This window comes from Eretmochelys imbricata, chromosome 1 (genome assembly GCF_965152235.1).
Source record: "Eretmochelys imbricata isolate rEreImb1 chromosome 1, rEreImb1.hap1, whole genome shotgun sequence".
NCBI lineage: Eukaryota > Metazoa > Chordata > Testudines > Cheloniidae > Eretmochelys > Eretmochelys imbricata.
Genome location: NC_135572.1, coordinates 247,256,217 through 247,272,734, shown reverse-complemented (window position 1 = coordinate 247,272,734; position 16,518 = coordinate 247,256,217). Strand labels below are relative to the sequence as shown.

The 16,518-nt window shown below is 42.7% G+C and overlaps 1 protein-coding gene across 3 annotated transcripts in view; it reads left to right on the top strand.

Annotated features, from left to right (window-relative positions):
• The first annotated feature begins 234 nt into the window (after positions 1 to 234).
• The window catches only part of CALD1 (caldesmon 1), a 240,104-nt gene continuing 223,820 nt past the window's right edge, over positions 235 to 16,518 (top strand). For all 3 annotated transcript variants that reach the window (XM_077826837.1, XM_077826830.1, XM_077826845.1), the window contains exon 1: positions 235 to 351. The gene's annotated coding sequence lies outside the window, so the exon portion shown is untranslated. The remainder of the gene's footprint in view (positions 352 to 16,518) is intronic.

Below are 16,518 nucleotides of genomic sequence, written 5' to 3'. Positions count from 1 at the left end.
TGAATTTTCGGAGCTTTTTAGGTCTTGGTTTTCTGATGAGTGGCTTCCTGAGCATGCCTAGGGAATGACAGGCATCTCTGCAGGCAGGCTGGACCCACCTTGGCTCAAGCGTAGTCATTGGCTGCTTATTAGAATAAATTGAGAACAATGCATACCACTGGCTGCCAATTGTAAACATAAGGGATATGTAGTCACTTAGCATTGACTTTTGGGAGGGGCCAAGGAAAGTCTGTAGTTTTATTGAACAGGGCTGTGTGTTAGGCTGCTGGTGTACCTTTCTTGCTGTGCTCCTGCCTAAACAGCCAGTTATTCATTTCCTTCCTACTAGTTGAAAACTTTTCAGCTGCAGAGGTAAGGGATTAAGATACTCTTTTCCCCCACCCCAATGATCTGATTTGACTGCATTTGCTGTTTAACATCTATCCACAGTGCATGTTAAATGTAACAGAGCTGTGGAAATATACTAAAAGTGCCTGCAGCTTTTTCCCTTGGCAGATGTTCATTGTGAACCACTGTTAGTGAGAGAAGATTTCAGATTTTGTTCTTCACAGAGGTGCATGCTTTGCGTAGTGAGTGCAATTCCTGGGCAGAACGGAAAGGCTTCTCGTGTACAGGATAGCCCATTGTTTGTTTGGAAGGAGGCAGAAACCCAGTTGGGCCAGCATTAATGAGTCGGTACCACACAGTGGTATTCTTGGGGACGCTTGCCCATGGAACAAAAGCCTATTCATGTTTTCTTTTAAAGTGCATTTAAAGGAGTGATTGAAATAAGATTTTGCAGGCTAACAGACTGACTTGCTTTTCGTTTTGCAACCTAAGAGCTAGGCTATTAAAGTAGCAAAAATCTAAAGGCAGAGCAGGCAGGGAAAACATTGTCACTGATTTGATATTTGCTGAAACAGATGTCTATTATGGCTGTCTTTCAGAAAAGTATTGTTGACAATAGACTGCATCCGTTTTTGTTTTCAGACTTAACATGCAGAGCAGCATATTGCCAGAATGTTTCTTATGAAGCAGTCTTTCCTGAGAAAAGAAAGGGCGGGGAGGGGGGGACCCAAACTGTTCATGGGTGGGACTGGAGCTTTGTGTGTGTGTGTGTGTGTGACTGCTATTCCAGAAAGAGAGGAAGCAGATTTTCATTTCAATCTACTTTTGACATGCTGGTACAGTTGTGTTGTGCAAGCCTGATAGCTGATACTAGTGACATTTTGTGTAGCATGGAATTCCTTGTAAGAAGGAATGATAGGGGCATAAAGATAGAGAGGGGCAAGATTAGCTGTAGAATGATTGGGGAGCCGGGGGGGGGGGGGGGAGCGAGTGGGAGGAAGACCTGATAACTCCTGACCAAACTCACAGATATGTCAAAGGTGATTATTCTCCCATGCCCTGTGTCATTTATTTATGGAAAGGATGCACAAAATAATTTTTTAAAATAACTTTTCTACAGCATGTGGCTTCTTCTGAGGACTTCATGTTTTCGGGAAGGTTTCCCTCCCCCCCTTCCTCCCCACTAAAAGGCTTGTTGGAGAATATTCTATGAAAATGACACATTTTTTCCCTTGGAAACATCTAGAAGAAACAAACTGTGGGGGGAGAATTTCTTTTGTAGTGTCTTTCATATAACATATTCTAAATGAATTTGCTAGTACAGCCAAGCATTAAATAAGTCTGAGATCAGCACCCTTTCTTTTTCTAATTATATTTACAGCTTGGGGTGTGTGTATATATATGTATGTGTGCCGTTGCAATATTTTGCATTTGGAATTGGGAAATATCAGGCGATCCTGAAATTGCTTTCTTGAAAACCACTCAAAATGGACTTTTCTTGAGATGCATTACAAATACAGTGAAAGCTGTTTTTTGTGCTCATTCAAGGGACTGACAAAAAATAATTTGTTAATGGAAGTGGCTTTCTGAAAAAGGGGGAACAGAGCAGTTATCAGTATATTTGGGGAAGCTTATGGGTCTGTCTCTATCTTCGGATGACTGTTTAAGGAGGATGATGATATTCAATAAAACCTATACATGTAACTGTAATGTTTGGCATTTGGTTGTCATGATGGTACTGGGAGAAATATTGGACAGGTTGTTTGAGAACAGAAGGCAAATTGAAGTCATTTGTATTTCCTGAAAACTTCTCATTGTTGCACCATGAAATGACAAGGGACCCAACCCAATCTTGCAGCCCTTATTCACATGATTAGTCTTGGGTGAAATCAGTACGTTCATTAACAAATACACGATCAGACTCAAGGAGAGTAGATGTAATGGCTTGCCACATCTAAATACACTTTGACAATGAGCAAAGTACAATGTAAAGTTGCTACTTTATACTACTGCAACCCTATTTTTCAACATTGAACAGCATAAAGGAATGGAAAACTCAGTATTTTGCACTCAATATCATTATGAAACATTTTGAATTTTACAGGGTAGATGGTCAGTTTCCTTCCATGCAAGGTGACGCAGAAGGGAAAAGATGCACTAAAATGGGGGTCTCTGTGTTCCTCAATTCCTCATTCACTGGGCCATGTGTGGAGGCTGCAATAGGTGTGTTTACCAGCAGTGTTTCATATCAGTACAAAGTGTGGAGGGCAGTACTGTGATTCAATGAAAGGTGCTGCTTTGGGGATTGTTAAAGGGCACCTGTGTACAGAGATGACATGAAAGAGGACACAGTGGCAGTGATGGAATGAACTCTCCTTGTTGAATAGCGATGGGACCAATGACTCTAAGAGCTAGGAGCAGGACATGATAGGGCAATAGAACTGGGCATTCTTCTGTTTTGCAGACTGCTAGCAGGGACAGTGGTCTCTGTGGCATTGAGACATGGGTGTCAGTTACATTATCTGAACAGGTTGCTGTTCTGGTTCTCAACTGGGGGTCTGCGGTCCCCTGGGGGGCTCTGAGCAGGTTTCAGGGGGTCTGCCAAAATAAACTGGGCTTCGGCCCGGGCGGCGGGGCTCAGGGAGAGAGTGCCACCTCCATCCCCTGACTCACCTCAGCAGGCCACCAAGCTTGTCTGGGTTGGCCGCGATGGGCGGGTAAATCAAAACTTGCAGCATCACTGCAGAAGAGAGATCTCCCCCTGCTATAAGAAGGGGTTGCCTCTCAGCCATCGACTTCATGAGCAGGCAGCAGCTAGCCAAGGATACACATCACTGCTCTGCCCTGCTACGTTGGCACTTCAGGGAGCAGGGCCAAGTGGAAAGCTGAAATCTGGGGGGCGTGTGACCCCTCATGTCCCCTCATGCATCACCCGTGGTTGGGGTTCCACAGGTTTGTCTGTTTAAGTTTAGGGGTCCCTGGGTAAAAAAGGTTGAGAAACACTGCTGTGGCAGGAGCCCATCTAGCATTGCTTCCACCTCTCCCCTTACAGAAGTGGAGGTTCTGCATCCACTGTTCTGTATTCAAACTCTGGTGCATGAGTAGGTATGGAGGGCATCCGTGCACAGCATTGCTTAACAGCCATGGCTAGCCTTACATGATACGGCCCTCCCGCATTTCCTCCTGACTGCTGGTGCAATGAGTAGAGGTTTATCTGGACCAACAGGCACCGAAGTATGCTGCAAAAGATCTAACAAACTGGATATGCTCTAAAATGTGCTCTTGTTATTTCTGGTAGCTTTTTTAAAAGTGGATTGTACAGCTGGGAAAGAAACTGAGTGCCGTTCATTTTTCTTTGCCAACACTCCCCACATCTGCTCACCTTTCTAACAGTCTGTAGGCTCTGTGCACATGAGCATTGTCAGAACAGGGAGGAGTGCACTGGGCACACGAGGTGGCATAGTTTGTGTTAAAAAAAGGAGCACTAGTGGCACCTTAGAGACTAACCAATTTATTTGAGCATAAGCTTTCGTGAGCTACATGCATCTGATGAAGTGAGCTGTAGCTCACGAAAGCTCATGCTCAAATAAATTGGTTAGTCTCTAAGGTGCCACAAGTCCTCCTTTTCTTTTTGCGAATACAGACTAACACGGCTGCTACTCTGAAACCTGTCCATAGTTTGTATTGTTTTGTGCAGTGTATGGTGTATTTTCTCCTCTTTTCTACTGTAGCAAACTGCATAACAATAGGACCCTACTGTCCTAGGGCCTTAAAATTCCTCTTATCGAGCAGGAGATGTGCTGCACAACAGGGTAAATTCCATTGTATAACACTGAGTTCCTATGGGATTTCTTTCCTACAGAACAAATGGAATTTGCTCCAGGACTGTATCAACACTCTTCTTTTTCTGTAGTTTGCATTTGACATTTTTTGTGATTACATGGGCCATAATTCATATTGGGTCAGGTCTTCACCTGGTGTAAATTGATGCACATCCATTAAAGTCAATGGAACTATGGAGGATTTGACCCACTGAATTTAGTTACTATGCAAGAACAAAGAGGTGAAAGAAAAGAGTGTGTGTATATATAAGGGTATGTCTACACTAGAGATAGAGGTGTGACTTCCAGCTCAGATAGACATACCTGCGCTAGCGGGCTACCAATAGAAGCATGGCTGTGAGGGCATGAGCAGCGGTACTGGCTAGCTGCCCCAAGTACATACTTAGGGTTTCAGATGGGATTGTACTAGCCCCTCTCACCGCTTCTGCTGCTGTGGCCATCCTGCTATTTTTAGAATACTGTCTTGATTAGAGCTAGCCAGGGTATGGCTACCTAACAAGGAAATTATACCTCCAGCTCCAGTATTGACATACTCTAAGAAAGAGAGCAAGAGGCTGAGAATACAGTATTAGCTGTCAATCTTCAGTACCCTACATCAAATCCCATGGGAACCAGAGAAAGGGTGTGTGTGTGTGTGGGGGGGGGGGAATACCCCCAAAGTTACTATTGTTTTCTGGGTCAAATCCTACAAATCTTCCGTTGCCTTCAAGGGGAATGTCATGTATTGAGGGTTTGCAGAATTGGGCCCCAGATGAGTAAAACCTGAGGCAGGCAGGATGACTACTTTAAAGAATGTTAGTAGAATGTTGGCTAATGCTGTTGCTACTAGTCACAGTAGGTTTCATCCTTTCAAAAAATGCCTGTTCTTTATAATAACTTAATGGAAACTCTCATAACAAAATAGTTGTTTCCTTACTAAAATTCCCTTCATCGGACATATATACGGATTTGTGCGTGTGCACACAGATGGGTTGGCTGAGATTGGTACTGAGCTTTTGGCTATTTTAGAAGGACTGAGTGGTTATTGGATATAGCTGCACTTTAGCATGTGTGGCTTGTACGTATAATGCCATATACTGTGTGTGTGTGCGTGCGTGTGTGTAATTATAGCCATTGCTGGCCTCAAAGAAAATGGTCAGAGAAGGATCTAACTGAAGTTGAAATTTGACTCAAAGGCATTTGAAGATCAGATTAGATTTGACCTTTCTGGATGAAACATTGAGGTCACTGAGGTCACATGACTGTTGAACTATGTAACTCTTTATTTTCAGCTTTCTTCTGAAGCTTGTGTATAAATTAGCTAATCAATATCAAGTGGAAGGGAAGAGTTGAGCTATTTTGTTTGGCAACATTTAGACTTAAAAAAAAATATGTATACCTCCTACTGGTCCCAAAATATGACTTGATAAATCCAGAAGACTAGGGTACATAACTTATTTAGATAGGAAACTGAATATATATGTATAACCGATATGATTATCATCATTTTGACCCTCACTAAAAAAAATTCTTTTGTCTTTTAACAAATGATTTTTGGGAGTGAATCTGGTACTGGTGAATGTGGATGGATTGACAGCCCTTGCAACTAACATTTCTCTGCAGAACTGGCAAAGCAGCAGCAATTCAGCTACCAACCGCGCTGCTTTTCCAAAGCATCTCAAGCCATCTGTAAGGGAATGTGTGACGAGCTCCTTCTCCAGGCCCATTCAGTCTTTCATCTCTCTGCTCACGCTACCAATGAGAATGGTATATGAACAGTAGCAGTCGTGGTGGAGCACTAGGTAGAATTCTAATCTTTTCGCTACCTTCTTCCCCCCCCCCCCCCCCAATGTATTTGACTGGACAGAGTTAGGGAAACCATTTTTAATTACTGAGTGGGCTGGTAATCATGTTCTTAAAATGCCAGAGTAACAATCAGGAGATCTGGATTCTGTTCCAGGATCTGCTATAACCTTCTTGCAAATCATTTCAGCTCTCTACCTCAGTTTCCATATCTGTAAAATAAATCCTTCCCCTATGAACTAGGTACACTAAGGTTATTAAGGCTTAATTCATTCGTATTTTGTAACATGCTTTGAGGTCGTGGAATGGAAGTCCAAAGTCGTGCTGGTAATACTTATTTTTTGAGAGAGTCTTTTAGACACTATATGCTATACATTCTCCTTAGTGGAAAGTCCAGTGGACTCCATTAGATTAGGACTTCAGTTAGTCTGTTTGGGCTGCTCCTGGAGGGACCAGTGGGCTAACAGAGTAATTTGCTTCCAAAACAAAGCAGAACCAATAGTAACCAGTTGAAAATGGTTCGCTGGAACTTCAATTAGGGTCAGTGGCGCAGGCTTTCAGAATTACACAGGTACACAGGGTTTGCCCAGTTACTGCATCTGCATGTGCAAGCGTAAATGTAAAGGAGTTGGCGGCTGTGATTGCAGAGCCATTGGCCATTATCTTTGAAAACTCATGGCGATTGGGGGAAGTCCCGGACGACTGGAAAAAGGCTAATGTAGTGCCCATCTTTAAAAAAGGGAAGAAGGAGGATCCTGGGAACTACAGGCCAGTCAGCCTCACATCAGCCCCCGGAAAAATCATGGAGCAGGTCCTCAAGGAATCAATCCTGAAGCACTTACACGAGAGGAAAGTGATCAGGAACAGTCAGCATGGATTCACCAAGGGAAGGTCATGCCTGACTAATCTAATCGCCTTCTATGATGAGATTACTGGTTCTGTGGATGAAAGGAAAGCAGTGGATGTATTGTTTCTTGACTTTAGCAAAGCTTTTGACACTGTCTCCCACAGTATTCTTGTCAGCAAGTTAAAGAAGTATGGGCTGGATGAATGCACTATAAGGTGGGTAGAAAGTTGGCTAGATTGTCGGGCTCAACGGGTAGTGATCAATGGCTCCATGTCTGGATGGGAGTGCCCCAAGGGTTGGTCCTGGGGCCGGTTTTGTTCAATATCTTCATAAATGATCTGGAGGATGGTGTGGATTGCACTCTCAGCAAATTTGCGGATGATACTAAACTAGGAGGAGTGGTAGATATGGTGGCAGGTAGGGATAGGATACAGAGGGACCTAGACAAATTGGAGGATTGGGCCAAAAGAAATCTGATGAGGTTCAACAAGGATAAGTGCAGGGTCCTGCACTTAGGACGGAAGAATCCAATGCACCGCTACAGACTAGGGACCGAATGGCTAGGCAGCAGTTCTGCGGAAAAGGACCTAGGGGTGACAGTGGACGAGAAGCTGGATATGAGTCAACAGTGTGCCCTTGTTGCCAAGAAGGCCAATGGCATTTTGGGATGTATAAGTAGGGGCATAGCCAGCAGATCGAGGGACGTGATCATTCCCCTGTATTCGACATTGGTGAGGCCTCATCTGGAGTACTGTGTCCAGTTTTGGGCCCCACACTACAAGAAGGATGTGGAAAAATTGGAGAGAGTCCAACGAAGGGCAACAAAAATGATTAGGGGTCTGGAACACATGACTTATGAGGAGAGGCTGAGGGAACTGGGATTGTTTAGTCTGCTGAAGAGAAGAATGAGGGGGGATTTGATAGCTGCTTTCAACTACCTGAGAGGTGGTTCCAAAGAGGATGGTTCTAGACTATTCTCAGTGGTAGAAGATGACAGGACAAGGAGTAATGGTCTCAAGTTGCAGTGGGGGAGGTTTAGGTTGGATATTAGAAAAAACTTTTTCACTAGGAGGGTGGTGAAACACTGGAATGCGTTACCTTGGGAGGTGGTAGAATCTCTTTCCTTAGACGTTTTTAAGGTCAGGCTTGACAAAGCCCTGGCTGGGATGATTTAATTGGGGTTTGGTCCTGCTTTGGGCAGGGGGTTGGACTGGATGACCTCCTGAAGTCCCTTCCAACCCTGATATTCTATGATTCTATGATTCATTTACACTTGTCATGTTAAATGCATGTTCTGAAAATATGGGTGGAGAGAGGAGACCCTTTTTTAATATTGCAGAGATGGTCTAAATGCTTGGATGACAAATAACTCTAAACAAACTTCTGAACATTTATCCGCTTGTCATTGCACATATGATGGGAGCATTTGCGATCAGAACCACAGTAGCTAGAACAGGCTACAATGGGTAAATACCCTACTTGGAAAAGATTGCACTGAGTGGAAACTTCATTACATATTTCCAGTCCCTACGTCTACAGAATACAAATAGAGGTTTTCCCCCAGACGTGTTGCAGCGGGTGTGAAGCAAAAAGGAACCCTCCCATTCACACACCTTCTTCTGGTTTATATCCTGAAATAGAAAAAAAATCATATGGGGAATTTAGCTTCTTTTTATAAATATATTTGTGGAGAACGCAACGTTTTACCCTAAATGCTCTGCTTGGATCTATTCCAGTGGATATTTTTACAGCCTAATAAATAAAAAAAGGTTGGGAATATTGTTAAATGCATCAAGACAACTTGGTGTCACACACACACGCACACACCTCCCATAAACCCCCCTTCAAGAAACTGGATATTCGAAGGACAGGTAAACAGATTCAATTTAAGATGAACGTTTTAAGGTTAGATAGTTTGGGGCAATGCTGCAAATTGGGAAAATTTATAGGATTCACTATTTATAGAATTCTCATAATTTTCATGGGAGTAAGGAGGGATACTGGAAATATGACAGTTCTTTAACTAATGGGTCGAGGAGAAAACTTTCCCTGTGGGTTACTCTATAACTACCTACCGCAGGGTTCCTTGGCACCTTCCTTTGAAGCAGCTGGCTGTAGCCACTGTCGGAGACGGGGTACTGGACTAGATGGACCACTGCACTGGTCTGATCCTGAATGGCAGTTGCTGTGTTCCTTTAAATTTCAAGGTTCAGTCCTGCAGCCCTTACACAGGCCAGGCTCCCATTGCCTTCAAAGGGAATTTTTACCCAAGAAAGGACATTGTGATCTGTTTGTTTCTTATTCGCAGGGCTTCGATGTTGGCATTCTGCTTATGTAAATGTCAATGCTGTGGAGCACGTTACTACTCTTCGCGTATCTTTGCCTCAGATAGGGAATGGCTGAGTACCATTGCCTCATATAGGCAATGGCTGAGTACCTTTTTGGGGAGGGAACCATTTCACTGTAGCAGTGTTCACAGGGGAAAAGGAACACTGCTACAGTGAAATGGTTCCCTCCCCAAAAAGTCACCATGGTCAAAATATTCCTTTCTTTTCATCCCATAAGCAATGGCAGGACATCTCATTACTCCTTGCAGTTTCAGGGGATGCTAACAGCTGGTGGAGTTCCTTGGGAAGTCCATATATTAATTTCTATTAAGAGCAGCAGCAGCAGGAACAATTTCTATTCAATCCCCTGGGATTAGCAAGAGCTAAGAGATTCCTCTTCTCCCCCGGCCACCCCAACTCCACAATGAGCTAGTGACACCCTCCCTTCCCCTCTTCTGCTCTGTTATGAAACCCCATTGATTTAAAAAGCAATTGTGCTTGTTAGCACTAGGGCTGAATTTGGTATCTTGGTTACAAAGGGCAGAGGTTTGGGAAAATGGTTTGTGGAACTTTTTGCAAACCTTGAAAAAGGATCTGGTCGGGATAGGATTGAGATATGGGGGAAGATTCTGGTCAGCTGTTATTTTATCTGAATAGCTTCTCCCATCCACTGCTGATATCACAAGATGCCTAATGGCACATGGCAAAATTCTTCTCTTGGATCCACGCACAGCTTCAGCGCTCTGATGTTCTGCCTTCATATTGCCTGTGGGTAGAGAGAGAGGAGCTCCAGGCATGTGGGGATAGCAGAATGTCGGAGTTTAGATTCTTTGTGCGCCTCTGAGAGCAGAATTTAACTTTAGATACATGGCCATTCCCCTGCTATGAAAATGATGGGTTCCATTCAGATGTCTGATAAGCTACAGCTGTTGCTTTGCAACTTCAGTCTTTAAAATCCAGTTTTGTTTGAAGTATGTCATTTTAATTGCTATAAATATGAATGAGTGTTTGTGATCCAGTTGAAATATTGCCATGCATTTTTGTGGCTGGTATACAGTACACAGATAAAAGAAGCCTAATTCAAATCCTTTTTTTAAACTTAAAACATCAGTTATCCAAATTCTGCTGTTAATTACACTGGTGTAAATCTGATGTTTGGTGTAAATGAGAACAAAATTTGGTCCAGGTTTTAACTTGGACAGCTTTTGCCCAGATTTTGATCTTAACTTTCACCAGTTTTGCACTGGTGAAACTCCATTGCCAGCGAACGATCTTTATCCTGGGCCTGATTCTGATCTAAATGATCCTGGTATAAATCTGGAGTAACTCTAACTTCAGAGAGATTTATGATGGGATAATTGAGTTCAGAATCTGGCCCACTCTCTCTGTTTCATGTACATCATGGGTCTGCAAAAACTCGGGTCAAAATTATTCCCACATTCAATAATAACCATTCATCAAAAAACAATATTTCATATAAGATAGGGCATTGCAAAATCAAAAGCCAAGTAAAATTCCATTGCTCATTCGTTCCCCGTTGATTAAAAGGCACTGCCATATATGGAAAGGTCTGAGCTTTATTCACTTTAACTGCAATAGTAAATGGCTTGCTCACTGGACACCCTATACAAACAAGGGATAACCCATTGGGAGTTATGGCTTTTCAGAGTAAAAAAGGAAAAACAGCAGAATAGTAGTGTTTGCAACTTCCTCTACTAAAGGTGCATTAAAAACTCTGTTACTGGTTTTTGTTCTTGTAGTTAGATCCCTGAGATATAAATTGTTGTATATAGTGCAGGTTTAAAATACCACAGGCCACATCTTCAGCTGGTCTGAATCAGCATCGATCCATTGAAGTCAGTGGAACTGTGCAGATTTGCAGTGGCTGAGGTTCTGGCACAATGGATGAAATCCTCCTCTCATCCATGGATAGAGATGCACGGAAATGCTAAATCCAGTTTACAGAGGGGGAGAGGCTGTGGAGAGTCCTTTGTGGGGAGGGAGACAGTTCTCACCCCTTGTGTGTGCTGTCTCTGTAGAACCAGAGAGAGGGCTTTTGGGGCAGAAAAGGATCAATGCACACAGATCCTCACACCAAAACTCTCTGCCTAATGGTTTAATAGAGGCTGTGCAATGGTTCATTTGGTGTTCCAGAGCCTACAGGAAAAGACCCTTACCCACCCTCAAATGCCCATAGTAAAATAATGCACAGACAGGTTAATACATTAAGTCATCAGAATATATGTGCATTTACTTTTTGCCACTGTGATTTATTTTCTTTATGGGTGTGTGGGATTTTTTGGCCATCAAAGTCCTGAGACAGAAAATAACAAAACCACTATACAGTTGCATGTGTGTTTCACGGGAAGAAAGATAGGAAGGTTGCTGCAGCGAGGAAATTTTATACAGGATCTGCTCCCTGCCAGAATTCTCAGGTTGTTTAAAATAAATTGGAAATAGAATGATCTGTGCCATGTTGATAGATTTGGAGACTATTGACTAGTTTCTGATCTTGGTGACATTGATAGGAATCCAATGACGCAGTGTTTCCCAAACTTGGGACACCGCTTGTTCAGGGAAAGCCCCTGGCGGGCTCGGCTGCTTAGTTTACCTGCCGCATCCGCAGGTTCAGCCAATCGCAGCTCCCACTGGCCGCAGTTCACCGCTCCAGGCCAATGGGGGCTGCGGGAAGTGGTGGCTGGTACGTCCCTTGGCCCGTGCTGCTTCCCGCAGCCCCTGTTGGCCTGCAGCGGTGAACTGCGGCCAGTGGGAGCCACGATCGGCCGAACCTGCGGACGCAGCAGGTAAACAAACTGGCCCGGCCCGCCAGGGGCTTTCCCTGAACAAGCGGCGTCCCAAGTTTGGGAAACACTGCAATGACGGATAAAGTTTTAAGGCCAGAAGACCCAGTAGATCATCTAGTCTGACCTCCTGTATAACGGAGGCCATTGAATTTCACCTGGTTACCCCTGTATTGAGCCCAGTCACTCCTATGAGTTCTGAGAACTTAAAGTGGCATAGCTGAAATCAGAATCTGGCCTCCTATATTCTTTTTAGTCACAGAATAGGCACAATACAGGTAGCAGTATTACAAGTTTCCCTCACTGCCCCTCCAAAGTGCTGTCAATCCTTTCATGAAGGGACCACAACTAAGTGAGAGAGACTAGTTCAGCCTCCATGCTCAAACATCTCTGGGCCTCTCTATGATTTCCACCAAGCGTATTAGTTCTGGCAATTGGCTTTTCAATATGGATATTGGTCTATTGGGAACTGGATAGAGACTCAATTCGCATGGGTTGCCTGCCATCAGATGGTAACACCTTTGTCATTACCAGTCTGGGCTGGATATGAACCAGCAACCTAAGTGTAGTTTGGTTTCTCAGAGCCAGAGAATTTCTCTCTGAGATACGGTGCCACTTCTGTTTACAGGTTATGGAAAATAACCATTGTTCAGTAACCTATTCAGCTATTTATAAAGTTTCAAATAGCTAACCTGCGGAGGGAAGGTTTTTTGATAGGAAGTTGACATTCCCAGCTCTTTCGAAAGTCTAGATTTGTTAAGTCAAGGGGATGGTGTGGAGAAGTTGCTTTTAGATTGTAAATTAAATGGTTCTTGTAAATCAGTTTTTTCAGAACTACTGAGGAAGCATCATTTGATCATTCCTAGTGTGAGGCTGAAGCCATTCCTAGTGGTGTCAATTGGGTTCCATAAGAACATTAATAAAGTCAAAAATAGCCACTGTCAAGCATCAAATTTATAATAATACATATACTAATGCCAAGTTGTTTTTCAGGGTGTTTCAAATGCATCATGGAGCCACTTATGAAACCAAAACAACAGAATATCTGGTCTTCTCATAGTGTTTTCTCCAAACAGGAACTGAATTACTGTGGGGAAAATCCTACCTTATTTCATATTCTTAAGTGGCTCCCTGAGACACTGGAAAAGCCCTTCAATAACAAATATATCAGGGTACAGCGGGTATTGCTGGATTGCAAATGTTTATTTCATCCATATGGTTTTCAGTCTTTGAAGGCTCAAACGTAGGAGGTGAGGCTATTAAAGGAAATTTATATGGTGCGTGTTTTAGAGCGAGTTCATTTAAAAAACCCCACTAACAACCGGAATTTGTAGGTGAATGTAGTGCCTGTGAAAGCTTGAACCTGGTACTCTGATGCGTCTATTGCGTAGCTTGGTCACTGTGCCTAAGTCCTTAGTCTGGTGAGTCCCCCGTGTTGATGTGTGGGTCTCTTAGTAATGGTTGCCAACTAGGTCACATTTTGCAGTGAGGTTGTTTTGATTTGAACAAACAGGAGTTTTAGGATCACACCAACTAATGCATTTTTTTCACTTGAGACCTAACTCAAAATTTGTAATCGGGCCTCCTCCCAAAGGGGCTAAAGTTTAGTGCACTGCCTACCAAACTAAAAATGTTTAGAGTACCATTCCTTAAGTGTCTGTCCCAACAAATTCACAAATCATCTGTGATGAATAGTGATTTTTTTTTTCATTCACGGCATCGTGGATGGATGTGAAACCAGTTTTTAGAAGCAACATGTAGCTATCAAATAGTTAAAATGGGGTGGGTGGAACTCCATATTTGTTTGTCTTCTATATCAGCACATCAGATAAGTCGTCTGTCCATGTTTAGTAAAAAATGAGGGGAAGGTGTGTCCCTTGTAAGGAACAGACTGTGCTTGGTGACAGATTGTCTGTCTGATTTACACCACGAAATACAGTTGTACTATATAGCCAAAAGTTTGGGGATCAGTGTGACCCTAAATAGGATTGGACCCTAAATAGGGACTTTGCTGATTTTCAGTGGGATGCTCCTATAATTGAGAGCAGAACTTAGCTATGTGTGTTCAGTGCTTTTCCATGATTTAGACTTGAACACCAAAGGTTGAGGCCATAAAAAATAGACAAGAGAGAGACATTAGATCTTCTCGTTCATTCTCCCCAGCCCATGCCGGATGGTTTCTATGGTATATTCACACGTGTTTTGTCCATAAACACTTCTGTTAACAAAATATAAAAGCTGTAGTTTTTTGGATGAGAAGTGGGATAGCTTGCTGCATTCTGTAGTTTTCAGCAGGAGAAAATAGCCATCACTTTCAAATGTATTTCTTGGTCTGTGGATATTGCTCGTGCAAATTCAGTGCAGAAATCCTAATTGAATGGAAACTTGGAGATAAGCTAATAGTGGTCATTTTATTAAGGACATGGGTCTGATGTGATTTCACACTGGTTTAATAGTGTTACCTCACTGACTTCAATGGCATTACTTTTGATTTACATGGATGAAAGTGAGATCAGAATCAGGCCCAGAGTCCTTGTGAGACTTTCTCGGAGAGTTATTTCAAGGAATTTTTTTTAAACTCAGGCATGTCAACACATAGCAATAAATAAATGAGGGAACCTGAGAATAAGGGCCAAATTCTGCTTTCAGTTACACCTGTGTAAATCTGGAGTAACTCCTTTGAAGCCAATGGAGACTTTCTCCTGCAAGGTCCCAGGCAGAGTGCTATCTCTAATGCCAACATGGATCACCTCCATATTAGAACTGCAATTGTGTCACATTCAAACATCCAAAGAACCCTTTTTTGTGCTTTTCAAGTTGTTGATTAACATTTATCCAAATCAGCCAAAAATACAGCATAAATCTCCTTATGTGCAGTTGTTTTACTTGGCAAAAATCAAAGCAAACATTTGACTAAATTTTAGTTATTTTTCCAGTCAAACCGTTCTTTGGGATTGTGCAAGAATATGTTGCACATTGGGTACTTAAAGTGCTGCAAAAACAGTTTTTACTCCAAAAAGGGAGAAATACTAGAGACACCATGAACTCCATGAGGGACTTCACTTTTGTGATTGATTTTTTTTTTTAACATGGAAGGAGCTCATATTATGGTGGTGGGCAGCAGTCTAAAACAGTAATGTAGGTAGATAAACTAGATAGTTGTGTCATTATTACACTTGGCTTTTCTAGCTGTGTATTTCCCCATATGTAAAGTGAATTGATCAAGGCCAAAGAAGATATCAGCAACAGACATGCTTTTAGAATTCATGACGCTCTATTATATGTGTCACATCTCACTCCATATTCTTTATGAAAATATGCTTATGATATGGATATAACATAATTGAGATATACTTTATGCAAGATGGCTCATGTGAGATATCATTGGAAAGGTTATGACTTAGTGAATGTGATTATCCAATTTGTATGCTGGTATCATTTCTGTATCTGAAGTTAGGAATATTGACTATGTATCTGTATTTCAAATGTGTTACTTTGGGTGTCAACCCCAACCAACCCTTCAGGTACAACAATGGAAAAGCCAAACAGGTCTAATGGTCCATTAGCAAAGACAATGGACTGTGAAAGAGCTTAGTCTTCCTGTGGACACTCCAGACAGCCTTCGAGTAATGGCTGCCACAGCCCTGCAGAGATATGGGTCTGAGTCACCTGGTACTGGACCCACTGCTTGGAATGCCAGTGTTCTTCCTCTGGGAGACAAAGCGTTCCTGCCATACACAAGAGATATATAAGGCAGGAGAGTGACATCATCATGTCTCTCCTCTGCCTCCCCACCCAAAGAGACACTGAAAAACACCTTGAAGCAAGAACTGAACTGAGGGGAGAAGGGTTGAACCCAAGCTGAAAGGGCGTCTAACTTGTAATAATACCTGAGGTCTCAAGCTGGAGACCAGTGCAGCTGCCTTTCAAGACTTTCTGAAATCTGCCTGCAACAATATTTAGGGTGAGAAAGTACTATTTGTAAACAATTATTTTTAGTGAAACAAGTGTAGTTTACGTATTTTGTTTTATTCGCTCAGTAATCTGCTTTGTTCTGTCTGTTATTTCTCATATTTACTTAAAATCCACCTTTTGTAGTTAAAAAACTTATTTCTTGTTTATAATATAACCCCGTTTGTACAGTTCATAATGGGGGAAGAGGCTGTGCATACCTTCCTCCACATTGAGGGAGGAGGCAGATTTCATAATACACCTTTGGGTCTGCACTCCAAGGGAGGTGGACACCTGAGTGCTGGGTCAAGTCCCTTAAGCTGAATCTTCCCAGAACTGATCTCAGTGTCTGTATCATTCTGCAGTTGGGTGTGGCCCTGCCTGTGTCTGTGCTGGAGGAGGCTTAATAGCTGGGCTCAGCAAGACAAGTAAAAAGGGTGCCCAGGCTGGCATAACAGGCAGGCTCAGTGGTATCTCAGCACATCAGGTGGCATCCTAAGGGGGGCAACCCGTCACAATGTGCTCTGTCCACTATTATTAATGTTATTTATCATTTATATTTGGGTAGCGTTTGTCATAGACCCACACACCCATTGTGCCAGGTGCTGTATAAACACAACCAAATTCTACATCTTTCTTAG